The sequence below is a fragment of the Canis aureus genome, chromosome 2 (genome assembly GCF_053574225.1).
Source record: "Canis aureus isolate CA01 chromosome 2, VMU_Caureus_v.1.0, whole genome shotgun sequence".
In the NCBI taxonomy this organism is placed as follows: Eukaryota; Metazoa; Chordata; class Mammalia; order Carnivora; family Canidae; genus Canis; species Canis aureus.
In genome coordinates, this window is record NC_135612.1 from 57068116 (window position 1) to 57086910 (window position 18795).

At 41.3% G+C, this 18795-nt stretch overlaps 1 long non-coding RNA gene across 1 annotated transcript; it reads left to right on the plus strand.

Moving 5' to 3' along the window:
- Nucleotides 1-77: 77 nt before the first annotated feature.
- On the plus strand, nt 78-18212 carry LOC144298924 (uncharacterized). The gene is made up of 3 exons (XR_013365765.1): nt 78-900; nt 2944-3006; nt 17276-18212. It is a non-coding gene; the product is annotated as an uncharacterized LOC144298924 (long non-coding RNA).
- The last annotated feature ends 583 nt before the right edge of the window (nt 18213-18795 follow it).

An 18795-nucleotide genomic window follows, 5' to 3' on the forward strand; every position in this document is an offset into this window, starting at 1 on the left:
GGAACCCCACGGCCCCTCATGTGTCTGTCACAGTAGCGCTGAAATTCCAGAATCAAAGCTAGAAGTAGAAAGGGACAGAAACGTTTAGAACATGGAGTTCCAACCTCCAAGGTCGCCTGGTGGATGCGCACGGTGGGGCCAGCGAGGAGGACTCCGCGCCCTGGGGCCGCAGCAGCTGTCCACGGTGCTGAGCATGAGCCCCACTCTCCACCCCCTCTCCACCCCCACAGCGTCCCTCAAGCAGAAGCGAGCGCAGGCTGGGACTCACTGTCCACGGAGGGCGGGCTCGGGCCCCACTGAGGATCCTCCCAGCATTGCGGTTCCCCAAACCTAAATTCTTCTTCCCGTCCTTTGGATAATGGTTTTAGGATTGCAGGGAAATGTTATAATTGAGGCCTGCATTTGTCTGCTTGCTTCCTGGAAACAGAAGCCTCACCAAAATGGAATAAAAGTGACAGAACCATGAAATGCCTGTCACTGAAATAAAAAACTCTGGAGCAGCAGGTTGTGCCAGAAGGCAGGGAGGCTGGGCCTCCAGAGACCTGAGCTCCAGGCTTGCCCTGCTGCAGACTTTCTCATTTGGGATCTGTCCCTCCCTCTTTCCTCCCCACTTGTCAGGGAGGGTGCTCTGGTACTCAGTACCCCACGCTCTGCTGTTCAGGCCAACATTGCAGACCTCTGCAGAGCACAGAGCTACACGGCTACCCTCACCATGTGTGTAGTTTCCCTTCACTGCCTTGAGCCAATGACACTTCTAAAGCACTTCTGTCAATCCAAGAAGCATTTGCTAGACACCAGGCACATGGACTCTGCTATGCACACAGTGTGTGTGGCGGGGAGGGAGAGACTGCATAGGGAATGAGGAGATGTGCACCCTGTAGCACCCACACTGCAGCTCTGGTGAGTAAGCCAGTTGTGCATGCGTGGAACTCACAGTGCTTGTGCCACTCAGAGGTGGTCTGTGACCTGGTATACCTGAGCCCAAGGGAACATGGGAAAGTGTGTGTGTGTGTGTGTGTGTGTGTGTGTGTGTGTGTGAAGGTTCTGTGGGAACCTGGGGGAGGTGCCATCCTTCCATATCAAGCTGAGAATTGGGATTTGATTCTTTTGATTCTTTGGCACTGAAGCCAATGAACCATTTCAGCCTGGGTAACAGCCCTGGAGCAGTGATCTGTATAAAATGGATGGGAAGTCAAAGACTGGCATAAGAAAATCCCATTTCAAAAGCTGGTATAGGGCCATCATAAAGGTATGGGCAAGGGCAGTGGTGTCCAAAGACTGAAGAGAAGCCAGGACACTGCCATTAATGAGCTCGGAATTGCCTGGGTGTGTATGGGGGGAGGAGAGGGTGAGTCAGAGCCACCAGTGCCCTGGGTGCGGAGAGGTGCAATCCACCTGAAGCTGAGGACCAGTGAGGCTCAGTGCATCCCCTTGGGTGCATTCCCACATTTATCCACACATTTTTGTCCCTCCAGACTATGAGCTTTTTGAGGGTAGGGCCAGAGCCATCTTATTTTTGTCCCACCCAAATGAAAGCACTCACTGTATAGTTGATGTTCACACAAGTATCAGGCGAATGAGTTGTGATGAGTTCAGTTTTCAACAGCGTATTTGAGGTAGAAGCAGCATGACTCCACAGGGAGGCCCAGCAGGCAGGCAGGAGTTCAGTAAGCATCAGAGGAGAGGTCAGTGTGTCCATAAGATAGACATTAGATCTGGGGTTGCACTTATATGCAAATTTCCAGAGAAGACCCATAAAGTGAGAAGACAAGGAAGTGAAAGATATAATAAGCTGCATGATGAAAGAGGCAAAGTACACATAATAGGAGGCAAAACAGAGCCTGCAACTTCACGAAGTGGGAAGAAAATAAGGAGCAGGTGCCTCTCGTTGCTTGAAGGAGGAGAGCGTGCGGAAGAGTGTATTCAAGCAAGGCACAACTGAAATGTATTAACTTGTAAAACAAACATTTGGCATGGCATTCATGATTGCTTTCTCTTATGAGTCTTCAAAATTTTATTCCGGACTCCTAAAAAAATGTTATTATTCTGTGCTTCAAGGCTGAACAGCTTTTTAATGAGTAGGTTGTCTCATCACACTTGGTCTTTTCCAGAAAAAAAATCTAAGTTGGCCAAGTACTCTCTCCATAAGGAGAATATGAAGGAGAAATGCAGAACTAATGAAAAATAGTCAAGTAGAAAGCAGTCCAGGAGCTATCAGAACAATGTCTCATGTGCCTTCTGCATATTTATCAAAGTTTTAAGAGAGCACATATAGCTTTCCCCTTGCTTTTCCATAACCTCAGTGTGGTCTCATGGCCTACCATGAATTTTGCTTAGTAGCAGGTTAGAATCATCCAGAACTTATTTCTCTTCTTTTGAATCAATTCTCAGATAGATGTTTGCAGCTGGTGAAAAAATTAAAACTCATCGAGTTTTCTGCTATAACAGTAATGCAATATAATTGCACACTGATTATTATTTAAATCCCACATGTGGTAGAAACTCTACAATAATGGTATTGTATTTTGTGTCTGTTTTTTCTTTGATTTACAATTTCATTACCGTTTTTTTCAATTAACTCAGTTAATTTTAATTAACAGTTATTTCAATTAATTCTTCCTAAATTGTTTTGAATAAGCAAGCCAATTGTTTTTCCTCTTTACATAACTCTGGTGCTAACACAGCAATGGGTTTAATATGCTCATTAAATTGTCATTATTTGAAGAACACCACTTCATTTCTTGACTTCTGAAAGGTAAGCATCTTTCATGTAAAAATTTAATTGGCATTGCCCTATCTTTAGCCCTTTAAAATAATATTTATATATCTTTAAAGAGATTGATCTGTTTCAGTTTTATTTGATCTACATGCAATCCAAGAAACATCACCTTCTTCTACTCTCTGAGATCATGATGACTATTGTATGTATTCAATACATTTCAGAAGTTGGAAAACCTAAGATCAGCAATGTCTGTCATGTCAAAAACTGACTGGAAATGAAACAAGGTATTTAAGCTTTGATGAGGTTGGATAACAATGGTACTAAATTTTCTCCTTTGAAATGTGTTAGAAAAATATATTTTGCTCATTACACACTTTGTTGGATTCTCTATTGTTATTATTGGATCATAATTTTAAAAACAAAAACCACCTTTCATTAAACAATGTGAATGGGATACTGCTTATCATATCAGATCATAACAAAAGAATCATTACCAAATCCTATCGAATCCAATAATTTGTCAAAATGAAGTTGCTGCTGACCTTCATGCATACTCTGTTGATCACACAGACTATACTTTTTTTACTATTGCTTTTACCTTCCTTCTGCTTTTTCATTTTGTTTGAGAATATTCTCCTAATCTTCCTGATCTTGTCTGTTACTATTTTCTTTTTTTTTTATTTTTTATTGGTGTTCAATTTACCAACATACAAAATAACCCCCAGTGCCCGTCACCCATTCACTCCCACCCTCCTCCCTCCTCCCCTTCTACCACCCCTAGTTCGTTTCCCAGAGTTAGAAGTCTTTACGTTCTGTCTCCCTTTCTGATATTTCCCACACATTTCTTCTCCCTTCCCTTATATTCCCTTTCACTATTATTTATATTCCCCAAATGAATGAGAACATATAATGTTTGTCCTCCTCCGATTGACTTACTTCACTCAGCATAATACCCTCCAGTTCCATCCACGTTGAAGCAAATGGTGGGTATTTGTCATTTCTAATAGCTGAGTAATATTCCATTGTATACATAAACCACATCTTCTTTATCCATTCATCTTTCATTGGACACTGAGGCTCCTTCCACAGTTTGGCTATCGTGGCCATTGCTGCTATAAACATCGGGGTGCAGGTGTCCAGGCATTTCATTGCATTTGTATATTTGGGATAAATCCCCAACAGTGCAATTGCTGGGTCGTAGGGCAGGTATATTTTTAACTCTTTGAGGAACCTCCACACAGTTTTCCAGAGTGGCTGCACCAGTTCACATTCCCACCAACTGTGTAAGAGGGTTCCCTTTTCTCCGCATCCTCTCCAACATTTGTTGTTTCCTGCCTTGTTAATTTGCCCCATTCTCACTGGTGTGAGGTGGTATCTCATTGTGGTTTTGATTTGTATTTCCCTGATGGCAAGTGATGCAGAGCATTTTCTCATGTGCGTGTTGGCCATGTCTATGTCTTCCGCTGTGAGATTTCTGTTCATGTCTTTTGCCCATTTCATGATTGGATTGTTTGTTTCTTTGCTGTTGAGTTTAAGAAGTTCTTTATAGATCTTGGAAACTAGCCCTTTATCTGATATGTCATTTGCAAATATCTTCTCCCATTCTGTAGGTTGTCTTTGAGTTTTGTTGACTGTATCCTTTGCTGTGCAAAAGCTTCTTATCTTGATGAAGTCCCAATAGTTCATTTTTGCTTTTGTTTCTTTTGCCTTCGTGGATGTATCTTGCAAGAAGTTACTGTGGCCGAGTTCAAAAAGGGTGTTGCCTGTGTTCTTCTCCAGGATTTTGATGGAATCTTGTCTCACATTTAGATCTTTCATCCATTTTGAGTTTATCTTTGTGTCTGGTGCAAGAGAGTGGTCTAGTTTCATTCTTCTGCATGTGGATGTCCAATTTTCCCAGCACCATTTATTGAAGAGACTGTCTTTCTTCCAATGGATAGTCTTTCCTCCTTTATCGAATATTAGTTGACCATAAAGTTCAGGGTCCACTTCTGGGTTCTCTATTCTGTTCCACTGATCTGTGTGTCTGTTTTTGTGCCAGTACCACACTGTCTTGATGACCACAGCTTTGTAGTACAACCTGAAATCTGGCATTGTGATGCCCCCAGATATGGTTTTCTTTTTTAAAATTCCCCTGGCTATTCGGGGTCTTTTCTGATTCCACACAAATCTTAAAATAATTTGTTCTAACTCTCTGAAGAAAGTCCATGGTATTTTGATAGGGATTGCATTAAACGTGTATATTGCCCTGGGTAACATTGACATTTTCACAATATTAATTCTGCCAATCCATGAGCATGGAATATTTTTCCATCTCTTTGTGTCTTCCTCAATTTCTTTCAGAAGCGTTCTATAGTTTTGAGGGTATAGATCCTTTACACTTTGGTTAGGTTTATTCCTAGGTATCTTATGCTTTTGGGTGCAATTGTAAATGGGATTGACTCCTTAATTTCTCTTTCTTCAGTCTCATTGTTAGTGTATAGAAATGCCACTGACTTCTGGGCATTGATTTTGTATCCTGCCACGCTAAAAATTGCTGTATGAGTTCTAGCAATCTTGGGGTGGAGACTTTTGGGTTTTCTATGTAGAGTATCATGTCATCGGCGAAGAGGGAGAGTTTGACTTCTTCTTTGCCAATTTGAATGCCTTTAATGTCTTTTTGTTGTCTGATTGCTGAGGCTAGGACTTCCAGTACTATGTTGAATAGCAGTGGTGAGAGTGGACATCCCTGTCTTGTTCCTGATCTTAGGGGAAAGGCTCCTAGTGCTTCCCCATTGAGAATGATATTTGCTGTGGGCTTTTCATAGATGGCTTTTAAGATGTCGAGGAATGTTCCCTCTACCCCTACACTCTGAAGAGTTTTGATCAGAAATGGATGCTGTACTTTGTCAAATGCTTTCTCTGCATCTAATGAGAGGATCATATGGTTCTGGGTTTTTCTCTTGCTGATATGATGAATCACATTGATTGTTTTATGGGTGTTGAACCAGCCTTGTGTCCCGGGGATAAATCCTACTTGGTCATGGTGAATAATTTTCTTAATATATTGTTGGATCCTATTGACCAGTATCTTGTTGAGAATTTTTGCATCCATGTTCATCAGGGATATTGGTCTGTAATTCTCCTTTTTGGTGGGGTCTTTGTCTTTTGGAATTAAGGTGATGCTGGCCTCATAGAACTAATTTGGAAGTACTCCATCTCTTTCTATCTTTCCAAACAGCTTTAGGAGAATAGGTATGGTTTCTTCTTTAAACGTTTGATAAAATTCCCCTGGGAAGCCATCTGGCCCTGGACTCTTGTGTCTTGGGAGGTTTTTGATGACTGCTTCAATTTCCTCCCTGGTTATTGGCCTGTTAAGGTTTTCTAGTTCTTCCTGTTCCAGTTTTGGTAGTTTGTGGCTTTCCAGGAATGCGTCCATTTCTTCTAGATTGCCTAATTTATTGGCGTATAGCTGTTCATAATATGTTTTTAAAATCGTTTGTATTTCCTTGGTGTTGGTAGTGATCTCTCCTTTCTCATTCATGATTTTATTAATTTGAGTCTTCTCTCTCTTCTTTTTAATAAGGTTGGCTAATGGTTTATCTATCTTATTAATTCTTTCAAAGAACCAACTCCTGGTTCTGTTGATCTGTTCCACAGTTCTTCTGGTCTCGATTTCGTTGAGTTCTGCTCAAATTTTTATTAACTCCCTTCTTCTCCTGGGTGTAGGATCCATTTGCTGTTTTTTCTCTAGCTCCTTTATGTGTAAGGTTAGCTTTTGTATTTGAGTTCTTTCCAGTTTTTGAATGGATGCTTGTATTGCGATGTATTTCCCCCTTAGGACTGCTTTTGCTGCATCCCAAAGATTTTGAACGGTTGTATCTTCATTCTCATTAGTTTCCATGAATCTTTTTAATTCTTCCTTAATTTCCTGGTTGACCCTTTCATCTTTTAGCAGGCTGGTCCTTAACCTCCACGTGTTTGAGGTCCTTCCAAACTTCTTGTTGTGATTTAGTTCTAATTTCAAGGCATTATAGTCTGAGAATATGCAGGGGACGATCCCAATCTTTTGGTATCGGTTCAGACCCGATTTGTGACCCAATATGTGGTCTATTCTGGAGAAAGTTCCATGTGCACTTGAGAAGAATGTGTATTCAGTTGAGTTTGGATGTAAAGTTCTGTAGATATCTGTGAAATCCATCTGGTCCTATCATTTAAAGCTCTCGTTTCTTTGGAGATGTTGTGCTTTGAAGACCTATCGAGGGTAGAAAGAGCAAGATTGAAGTCACCAAGTATAAGTGTATTATTATCTAAGTATTTCTTCACTTTGGTTAATAATTGATTGATATATTTGGCAGCTCCCACATTCGGGGCATATATATTGAGGATTGTTAAGTCCTCTTGTTGAATAGATCCTTTAAGTATGATATAGTGTCCCTCTTCATCTCTCACTACAGTCTTCGGGGTAAATTTTAGTTTATCTGATATAAGGATGGCTACCCCTGCTTTCTTTTGAGGACCATTCGAATGGTAAATGGTTCTCCAACCTTTTATTTTCAGGTTGTAGGTGTCCTTCTGTCTAAAATGAGTCTCTTGTAGACAGCAAATAGATGGGTTCTGCTTTTTTATCCAGTCTGAAACCCTGCGCCTTTTGATGGGGTCATTAAGCCCGTTCACATTCAGAGTTACTATTGAGAGATATGAGTTTAGTGTCATCATGATAAATATTCAGTCCTTGTTTTTGTGGAATGTTCCACTGAACTTCTTCTTAAAGGGGAATTTTAAGAGTCCTCCTTAAAATTTCTTGCAGAGCTGGTTTGGAGGTCACATATTCTTTTAGTTGCTGCCTGTCTTGGAAGCTCTTTATCTCTCCTTCCATTTTGAATGAGACCCTTGCTGGATAAAGTATTCTTGGTTGCATGTTCTTCTCATTTAGGACCCTGAATATATCCTGCCAGCCCTTTCTGGCCTGCCAGGTCTCTGTGGAGAGGTCTGCTGTTACCCTAATACTCCTCCCCATAAAAGTCAGGGATCTCTTGTCTCTTGCTGCTTTAAAGATCTTCTCTTTATCTTTGGAATTTGCAAGCTTCACTATTAAATGTCGAGGTGTTGAACGGTTTTTATTGATTTTAGGGGGGGATCTCTCTATTTCCTGGATCTGAATGCCTGTTTCCCTTCCCAGATTAGGAAAGTTTTCAGCTAGAATTTGTTCAAATACATATTCTGGCCCTCTGGCCCTTTCGGCGCCCTCGGGAACCCCAATTAAACGTAAGTTTTTCTTCCTCAGGCTGTCGTTTATTTCCCTTAATCTATCTTCATGGTCTTTTAATTGTTTGTCTCTTTTTTTCTCAGTTTCCCTCTTTGCTATCAACTTGTCTTATATGTCACTCACTCGTTCTTCCACCTAGTTAACCCTCGTCGTTAGGACTTCTAGTTTGGATTGCATCTCATTCAATTGATTTTTAATTTCTGCCTGATTAGCTCTAAATTCTGCAGTCATGAAGTCTCTTGAGTCCTTTATGCTTTTTTCTTTTTTTTTTATTTTTTTTTCTTTATGCTTTTTTCTAGAGCCACCAGTAGCTGTATAATAGTGCTTCTGAATTGGCTTTCTGACATTGAATTGTAATCCAGATTTTGTAACTCTGTGGGAGAGAGGACTGTTTCTGATTCTTTCTTTTGAGGTGAGGTTTTCCTTCTAGTCATTTTGCTCAGTGCAGAGTGGCCAAAAGCAAGTTGTATTGGGAAAAGGAGAATAAGAGAGGAGAGAAAGGAGGAAAGAAAAGAGAAAGAGAAAAAAAAAGGAAGAAAAAAACGAAAAAAAAAGAAGAAAAAGAGAAAGAAAAAGAAAGAAAGGAGAAAAAAGGGGGGTGGGGGAAGGAAACAAATCAAAAAGCAAAACAAAACAAAACAAAACAAAAAAGAACCACGGGGGAGTATCTTCTGATTCTGTGTACTTTAAGTCCCTTGGCTTCCCCTCGAAGTTGTCCGTCTAGCTGGTCTTCTGGGGGAGGGGCCTGTTGTGCTGATTTTCAAGTGTTAGCAGTTGGGGGAGCTGCTGTGCCCCTGCCTGGTGCAGGGCTCAGTGGGGGTTGTTTACCCCGTGAGGCCCCAGGAGGAACAGCCCTAGTGGCGGGGCCAGCCCTGGAAACCTGGATTCAGCTCCGGCAGGAACTCCGGAGCTCTCTGTCTGCAGGGCCTGGAGGCTCCGGGGCGGGGCCGCTGATCTGCTCAGCTGGGGCAGGAGCGTCCTTGCTGTCCTGGGCCCTCCCGGCCTCTGCCTGTCCCGGGGGAGGCCGGATCCTGGGCTGTGTCCCGGCGCCCTGTGCTCCGGGGCCTGCGCTGTTGGATTCGCGCTCCCGGGCCGCGCAGCCCCCTCCACGGAGCCGCCGCCCGAGCCCCTCCGAGCTGCTCCGGGTCCCGCCGGGTCCCGCCGTGCGCGCTGCAGCCCTTAGGGAGCTCGGCGCACTCTCCTGGGCGCGCAGTTGCTCTGTTAGTGTCCCAGGGAACCCGAGGGCATCCTCGCCCTTCTAGGTCCTGCTCCAACTCCCTGCGAGCCCCTTTCCGCCCGGGAAGGTCGGTGCAGCTCCTGCGTCTCCGGGACGGGGCTCTCCTGTCCTGGGGACACTCGCCCCGGCCTCAGCCCAGCTCCTCGCGGGCCCCTCCCCCTTGGAGGCCTTTTGTTTCTTTATTTCTTTTTCCCCGTCTTCCTACCTTGATAGAAGCGCGAACTCTTCTCACTGTTGCATTCCAGGTGTTCTCTCTTTAATTCTCAGGCCGAATTCATAGATTTTCAGGATAATTTGAAGGTTTTCTAGGTAATTTGATGGAGACAGGTGATTTGGAGACCCTACTCTTCTGCCGTCTTGCCCCTCCTCCCTAACTTTTGAAACTGGAGATAATCTGTCTTTATAGACTTTTTTCTTTTTGGTGCCTAGTTTTAGATTTATTTTTATTTCCTCTACTTCTGATTTATTGGGTTTCTTGAATCTATGAATTACTGTTTTTCAGTACTTCTGAAACTTTCTCAACCATTATTCTTTAAAGGTTCTTACTCATTTTCTCTCTTCCTTCTGTGACTCCAGTTCCATGCATTGATAGATTCTCACTGTATTCTGCATCTTACTCTATGTCTCTTTCCTCCTGTGTCTTTCTGTGCCTTATTTTGGATATTTTCTTTGACCTCTATTCCAGTTCTAATTCTCTTTTCAGCAATGTCTAATCTGCCCTTAAACCCATGTAATACATTTTCATTTTTGTACTTTTCAGTTCTAGAATTTGCTCTTTGTTCTTTACAAAATTGGTTATGTCAGTTGTTAGTTTCCTATTCCTTACAGAAATTTGCAAACATGGCTTTTGTATTCTTTGTCATGATAGCACAGTTATATTATAAGATGTGGTTGATTGTTCTAGTAACTGGAATCCATATAGATCTATCCTATTGTTTTGCTTTATAGATCTCATTTATGTTGTATGATCTTCTTGCATTTCTGGTTACTGTTGATTATTTGCTGGATATTGCCTTTGTAAAACTACTTCAGAAATTATTTGAGGGATGCCTGGGTAGCTCAGTGGTTGAGCATTTGCCTTTGGCTCAGGGCATGATCCTGGAGTCCTGGGAACGAGTCCTGCATCAGGTTCCCCACAGGGAGCCTGCTTCTCCCTTTGCTTATGTCTCTGCCTCTCTCTCTGTGTCTTTCATGAATAAATTTTAAAAACCCCAAATCTAAAAAAAAAGAAGAAATTTCTTGAGATCTAGAGTGAGGTGATTTTCATTTGGAGAGGACTTTTGCTTGCTTTACCAAGTGTTTGGGGGCACTTGAAGTCTGGGATATTTGCCAATATGTTACGTGGAAATGAGATCTCATAGTTATCACTACATTTTAACATTTTTAATTAGCAAAAAAAAATCTGGTTAAAGCTTTTATTTCCATTAAAAGTTTTGGAAAATGCAGATTAAAAAAAGTTAAATAATTAACAGTTCTGTTATTAAGAACAGTCATTAATTGTTCAACTAGATATTTTATTAAACAGGTATTTAATAACAAACTGAAATAAGAACTGGCTTATACTTCTACTACTAGATAGATAGTTGTATAAATAGATACAACACTTAGATCTTTCACTCATACACTACTATGGTCTTCACTATGCAAAACTATCTCTCAATTAAAGATTGTGAGAAATATACCAATGTGAATATAGTGTTCATTTATTTTGATCCACAAAGTTATCTATTTTTCTGTTTGTAATCTATGTGTGAGCCTATGTGTATACCCAGGATATACTGAGATATTAGCCAGACTTTCTTTTTCTTTCTCATGCATTTTAATATTATTTCCTTTTTCCACTAGTTGGGGCATTGTGATAACATGTTGTATGAAATGACCTGAGTGGGAAGATAGAGCTCAGGCCTTAGGACAACAGACATTGGTGAAGTTGCTACTGGATTTGTTAAACTCATAACTAATAGTCTCTAAATCCAAGTTTTCATTTGTAGAACATAAATCTTTTGTTTGATTATTTGTTTTTGTAAGAGAAAGGGGACCTTCTGAGACTAGATAGAATAAAAACTCTAAAGGAAGAAGGTATAAAGTTTCTATAAAAAACAACAGTTGGGAAAGAGAATACATGCTGTTATAAGATCTAGTTCTTGTCCAAGAGGAAATAAAAATTCAACATTGTGGCAGGAGGAGGACATGCTGCCCCTCAGGTGGGTCTGGTGAAGAATTCCAGAGGGTTATAGGAACAACCTAAGAACATTAGTATTTATGTCTTGTTTTTTGGGGGGTGATATCTGTGAACTTCTCACAGAGGCCCTGCATTCCTCATAAAACGAGATGTAGAATAGTAATGACTGGGAAAGGTAGTCAGGGCAGTGGAGCAGAGGCATCTCCAGAGACCTAAACACCCAGGACTGAATTGTAGCACCCACTGAGGTTGGGCTCAGGGCAAGGAGCACCTGTCGTTGGCTGTTAAAAGCCATGGGAGAATGGTGTACATCAAAAGTGAATGCTGTAGACAAAAAGATGAATGGAACAGAACAGGGACCCCAGAAATAGACCCACATAAATACAGTCACCTAATCTTTGACAAAGGAGCAAAGGCAGTACAATGGAGCAAAGACAGTCTCTTCAACTCACACTGCTGGAACAACAGGACACCCACATGTGAAAAACTAAATCCAGACACAGACCTTATGTCTTTTCCAAAAATTAATGGAAAAGGGACCATAAAGACAAAATGTAAATTGCAGAACTATGAAAGTCCTAGAAGATAATAGAGGAGAGAAAAATCTAGATGATCTTGGTTAGCTATGATTTTTTAGGAACAACACCAAAGGCATGATCTATGAAAGAAAGAACTGATTAGCTGGACTTCATTAGAATTTAAAAAACTTCAGCTCTGCAAGAGACACTATAAAGAAAATGAGAAGACAAGCCACAACTGGGCTTGCTAATATTTGCAAAAGACACATCTGATAAAGGACTATTATCCAAAATGTACAAAAAACACTTAAAATTCAACATAACAGAACAACCCCATTCTCCATTTTTTTTTAATTTTTTTTTAATTTTTATTTATTTATGATAGTCACAGAGAGAGAGAGAGAGAGGCAGAGACACAGGCAGAGGGAGAAGCAGGCTCCATGCACCGGGAGGCCGATGTGGGACTCGATCCCGGGTCTCCAGGATCGCGCCCTGGGCCAAAGGCAGGCGCTAAACCACTGCGCCACCCAGGGATCCCCCCATTCTCCATTTTTAAAAAATGGGCAAAAGGCGCTTTTTTTTTTAGCTTTCTTTTTTTTTCTTTTTTTCTTTTTCTTTTTATTTTTTTAATAAATTAATTTTTTATTGGTGTTCAATTTACCAACATACAGAATAACACCCAGTGCTCATCCCGTCAAGTGTCCCCCTCAGTGCCCGTCACCACTCACCCCACCCCCCGCCCTCTTCCCCTTCCACCACCCCTAGTTCGTTTCCCAGAGTTAGGAGTCTTTATGTTCTGTCTCCCTTTCTGATATTTCCCACACATTTCTTCTCCCTTCCCTTCTATTCCCTTTCACTATTATTTATATTCCCCAAATGAATGAGAACATACACGGTTTGTCCTCCTCCGATTGACTTACTTCACTCAGCATAATACCCTCCAGTTCCATCCACGTCGAAGCAAATGGTGGGTATTTGTCGTTTCTAATGGCTGAGTCATACTCCATTTATACATAAACCACATCTTCTTTATCCATTCATCTTTCGATGGACACCGAGGCTCTTCCACAGTTTGGTTATTGTGGACATTGCTGCTAGAAACATCGGGATGCAGGTGTCCCGGCGTTTCATTGCATCTGAATCTTTGGGGTAAATCCCCAACGGTGCAATTGCTGGGTCGTAGGGCAGGTCTATTTTTAACTCTTTGAGGAACCTCCACACAGTTTTCCAGAGTGGTGCACCAGTTCACATTCCCACCAACAGTGTAAGAGGGTTCCCTTTTCTCCACATCCTCTCCAACATTTGTGGTTTCCTGTCTTGTTAATTTTCCCCATTCTCACTGGTGTGAGGTGGTATCTCATTGTGGTTTTGATTTGTATTTCCCTGATGGCAAGTGATGCGGAGCATTTTCTCATGTGCATGTTGGCCATGTCTATGTCTTCCTCTGTGAGATTTCTCTTCATGTCTTTTGCCCAAAAAAATGGGCAAAAGGCTTGAACAGACATCTCACCAAAAAGGATACGCAGATAACAAATAAGTATATAATAAAAATGGTTCACATCACATGTCATCAGGGAAATGCAAATTAAAACAATAATGAGATACATGCCTGTTAGAATAACCAAAATCTAGAACCCTGACAACATCACAAACAGTTGGGGGATGTGGAGCAACAGAAGCTCTCCTTGCTGATGGGAAAGCAACAGAGTGTGGCCACTTTAGCGGTTAGCTTGGCAGTTTCTCAAAAAACTAAACATACCCCTACCATAAGATTTAGCAATTGCTTGCCTTGGTATTCACCCAAATGAGTTAAAAACTGAGGTCCATGCAAAAACTTGAACAAGGATGTTTTTGGCAGCTTTGCTCTTAATTACCAAAAAGTGGAAGCAACCAAGGTGTCCTTCAGTAGGTGAATGAATAAACTGTGGCACAGCCAGACCATGGGCGTCCCCTATGAGGAGAATCTGCGCATTTGTAGTTCCTGTCTGATATGGACCTGATGACCCTCGGCCACAGCCCTTCCTGGGATTGCTCTGTAGACAACAAGCATCATTCCAAACCAGAGAGACATGAATAAGAGGCCAAACTGCAGATCTGTCTCCCTTTGAGACAATGCAGAAGTCTTCCAGAGCATGGCCTGAGCCACATCAGGATTATCATTAAAACATATAAAGGCAGTGAGGATAAAAATATCATTCGAATACCAGTGCCTGTGTCATCTTTGGGGTTGAACACATGACACACGGCATCTCCCTGAGTTATGAGAGCTGCATCTGCCACAATTCTTCCTGGGCGCTCCTACCTTGCTCCTGTCCGTGTTAAGTACCACGCTTTCAAATTTGATAGCATGTCCTGGTTAGTCTGTCCTGGAGGTGTCTCAGTGGGCCATGATGATGGTCAGGCATATCATTAAACTCCGCCTGACCTTGGCCGTGATTGAGCCTGCGAGGCTCCCCGCTGGTGTTCAGATTAGATTATCCTTTGGAGAGAACCATCAGAAATGTGTCACCATCTACCCAAAGTCAAGGGAAGCCCTGCAAAAACCTTTTACCTCCTCCATGCATCTCAGCAAAGAACATACCGTGCTGACTACCTTCTATTTGTCCTCCTACCCACCTCCACATAAGCTGAAAGCTGTTCTTTACCTTTGTCTGCCATTCTCTGCTTGCATTGTCTTCAAGGCTGGACCTACTGGACTTACCATCCAGGTTCCCATGCCCACTGGCCTCTGGTGGATCAACCAATGGGAGGCACCATCAAGAGATGGTAAAGAGGAACCAGGCTGTCTCTCCCCAATTGCTCCCTACTGAAGTCACAGAGACTGTGTCCCTCAGTGGCCACAGCTCCTGCTGGGCCCATCCTCCCCAGCTCTTGCTCTCAAGGGCTTGGAAAACATGGCCCAGCCCCTAACCTAGTTCTGTGCTCCTTTGGAACTGCGTGGCAGCAGTGGTGGTCCTGGTGGGGGGTCAGGAATGGGGCCAGATTCCTGCTCTTACCAGCTTCAGGGTGTCCCAAGGCTCCCTGCTTGTTCTGTCCCACACTCTATTCTTATCGAGCTCTCTGGTACTGCTGCAGCCCTGACTCACACTCATCCCTACCCCGTCACAGACAAAACAGCAGAAGAGCCAATAGCTCACTGTGGAGCTACTGTTGTTGCCAGTGAGCTTCACTTCAAACCTGTGTTACTTCTTGTTCTCCAGAGTGGACGCTCTGCCTCTTCCTGTGACTGGAGAGAGTGAGGAGAGCTTCAGGAGACCACTGACAGTTTTTGTATACTGTATGATTATCAGGCTTGGGACTTCTCTGGAAGCAGGAAGCCAGCACCTTTTACCTTTGGTCTTTTATTGCAGGGATCGGTAAGACCCATATAAAAAAAGATGATATTCAAAGGAAACTATTTGGTTTGATGTTTGTTTTTAAGAGATATAAGAACATTTGGAGGAAAAAAACAATTTATCACTAATTTAGGTAAGGGAATTCCATTGGTTTCAACCAAATCTTATAGTAAAAGCCCCTACAGAGTTTTCAAGGGACCATTTGATGATAATTTCACAGGACAAAGCAGAAGTTATGAACATGTGGCTAAGACATCAATTTGGGAGTTTGCAGAAGAATTATTTTCTATGCATTAGAAACTTCATACCTTCATCCCACCACCCTTGATCTTTTTTTTTTTAAGATTTTCTAGTCATTTTTAATAATGCACATTTATTTTTGGCAGGTCGTAAGCTATGTTTGTGGACATATGAATTTCTATTCTACTTTTCTTTTGGAATCTTATTTCACAGACAGTTTTGGGTGTTACTTACTCATGGTTTTTAGTAGCTACATAGTATGCCACCAGGTGTTGTTGTTTGCTAGCTAATGCCTATTCATGGATACTTAGATTATTTCTAATAAGCAGGCTGTGATAGCTAATTTTATGCATCAATACAGGATGCCCAGATACTCAGTTAAACATTATTCTACGTGTTTCTGTGAGGGAATCTTTGGATGAAATTAACATTTAAATCAGTGGGTGTTGGGTAGAATGCCCTCCATAATGTGGGTGGGTCTCCTCCTATCAGTTGAAGCTGTGACCAGAACAAAAGACCAACTCTCCCCTAAAAGAGAGACTTTCTCCAGGCCGCCTTCTGACTTGAAATAGAACATCAACTTGTCCTGTCTGCACACTCAAATAGAAATGCCAGCTCTTCCTGGACCACCAGCCTGCTGCCCATTAGACTGGAGCTACACCACTGTCTGTCCTGCATCTCCAGCTTCACAGCCCACCTTGCAGACATGGGTATTGCCAGCCTCTGTAATCATGTGGCCAATTCCTTCTAATCACTCCTTCTACACACACACATTCTATTAGTCCCATTTCTCTGAAAACCCTAATACACAGGTGATCCCTAGAAGTAGACTCTTTAGGAAGCTAGTAGAATCATATTTGCTGCACTTGACAATCTGAAAATGTGTTTTTCTTTCTCAGCTAGAAGCATCATGGGGTGACACTTAAGGTGGACCATTCTCTTGCACATGGAGTGACACTTTGTGACTGATTGAATCCATCAGAAAGGAGTTTAGTTTTATTTCACAACATAATATTATATTACTACCCAATATTTCCTACTTCTTTGAGTATTCTGCTTCAAGTGTGCTTATTCTGATAATAAGTTATTAAAATGTAATTGCAAGGGTGCCTAGGTGGCTCAGCGGGTAAAGCATCTGCCTTCAGCTGAGATCATAATCCCAGGGTCCTGGGATTGAATCTTGCATCAGGCTCCCTGCTCAGCTGAGAGCCTGCTTCTCCTTTTCCTCCCTGCTTGTGCTCTCTCTTGATATTCTGTCTCTTTCTCAAATAAATAAATATTTTTTAAAAATAAGTAAAATGTACTTGCAGTTTGGAAGTAAGAAGAAGTGAAAAGCAGTGGTCTTCTGAGGTTAAGTGTCACAAAGAAGAAAGATATGGTTTGTTTTTTATGACCTTCTAGATATCTAATGATAAGGCTGAGGGTGGGGTTTGGTGGGAGAAAAGGCAGACAACACTGGCAAAAAATGTGAAGAAATAGGGAATTGAAGGAGACAAGTAACAAAGAGTGATAAAGAGAATAGCAGAGCAAAAGCACATCCCTTGCGGTTCGGCTTTGAACAAGATGAAGGCATGACATGGTACTCTGATAGTAAGGAGGAAGCCAAGACCTGGCAGGTAGAGGAGAAGACAAGAGGCAGGTGAGGACCTTCCCCCCTCTGCCTGGGCTGTGAGAAGTCATCACAGGTAGAGTGAAGGCCACAAATGGTCACAGGCAGGCTTGATGTCTTCCTTTTTGGCAAGCATAACTGATTCTGATAATTAAGCTTTTCTTTCTAACACATAATTCTGCAGCCTGGAAGCCAATGAACTAGATGTGGTCCATACTAGGGATTGTTAAAGAAGCTAAGGAGTTTGAACCTGGAAAAACCCGGGGCTGACGTGACAGCTGTCTTCAAATATCCAAAGACTCTCCATATGGAGGAGAAGATGCACTTCTGACCAATGGACAGCATTCACAGAGAAACAGAATTTGGCTCAGTATAAGGGACATTTTCTAATAATTAAAACTGTCACACAATGGAGTGGATAAGCTGGGAAATGTTGAGACCCCTACACACTGGAAGTGTTCAGGCTGGCATACCATCTGTCAGAGATGCTATAAAACCAGATGACTCACTTTTAAAAATAACATTTTGTAATAATTATTATAGTAGAATATGTCCACAGATGACTATTTGAAAAATAAAGTGTTCAGAAGAAAAGAAGCATCCTTAACCTCACCATCCATAGCTGACCGCTGTTAACAATTTGACATGTTTCCATTTGATACCTTTTTCTATACAATAAAAATCTACACAAGGACTTTGTAAAAGTATACATAGCTTACACATCATATGGTTTTCACAAAATACATATGTACTGTGCATACAATTGTGTGGCTTATTTTCTTAAGTTATATAACATTTTTCTGTATTAAATAATCTTCAGAGACATGATTTAATATTGTGCATGACTTAGTCTTATGAATGGAAGTGTCTGTTTGTGTTCCTCATACAATCTCCCACTGAACATCTTCACACACACACACACACACACACACACATTTTATTTGGGGGGAAATCTTAGAAATATTGAGTCAGAAAAGTTGGGCATTTTTGAGTCTCTTGATATAAGAGAGGCTTCCAGAAGATATATACCAATTTACAATGTCAAAAGTTTATGGGAGTTCTGTTTTCACGACAGTCCTGGCAGCAATCCATCATATCGTGTTTTAAGATATTTGCCAAACTGAGAGCTAAAATTCTGCCTCATTTTTTAATAAAGTGAATTTCTGTTATTAAGAGACTGCATAATTTGTAGCATCTTATTTATTTGTATTTCTCTCCTCTTTAGCTTCTTAGTTCTTAAATTGAGATGCTACATTTTTCATATTGATTTATAAAATAATCTTATATTTTTTCCCTAACATGTTAGTAGTTGAATATCTCTTTTTTTAGTAATTGAATATCTTAATACTTCATCATAGTATGAAACATGTTTGTGTGTGTATCACTAAAATTTAAGTTTGAGTGTTTTCAATATCCAAATGCTCTGTATTATTTTAAAATTTGTACGGTTTGTCAAAGACTAGGAAAAATGAGACAGTGTATCACCGTAATTGTAGTTCTTCCTTATACATCTGAGAACGTTAATTTCAGATATCATTTTTTTCATTTCATTTTCATTTCACTATCGGATCTCATTGACACTAGAATTCTTTTTTTTTTTTTGCATATTCTTACAGTTAATCTATTTCATAGGAATAATTTGCATGATTACTCACATCAGACACCAATACCTCCCTTCTCTTAACCACTGGGCATTTTCATATA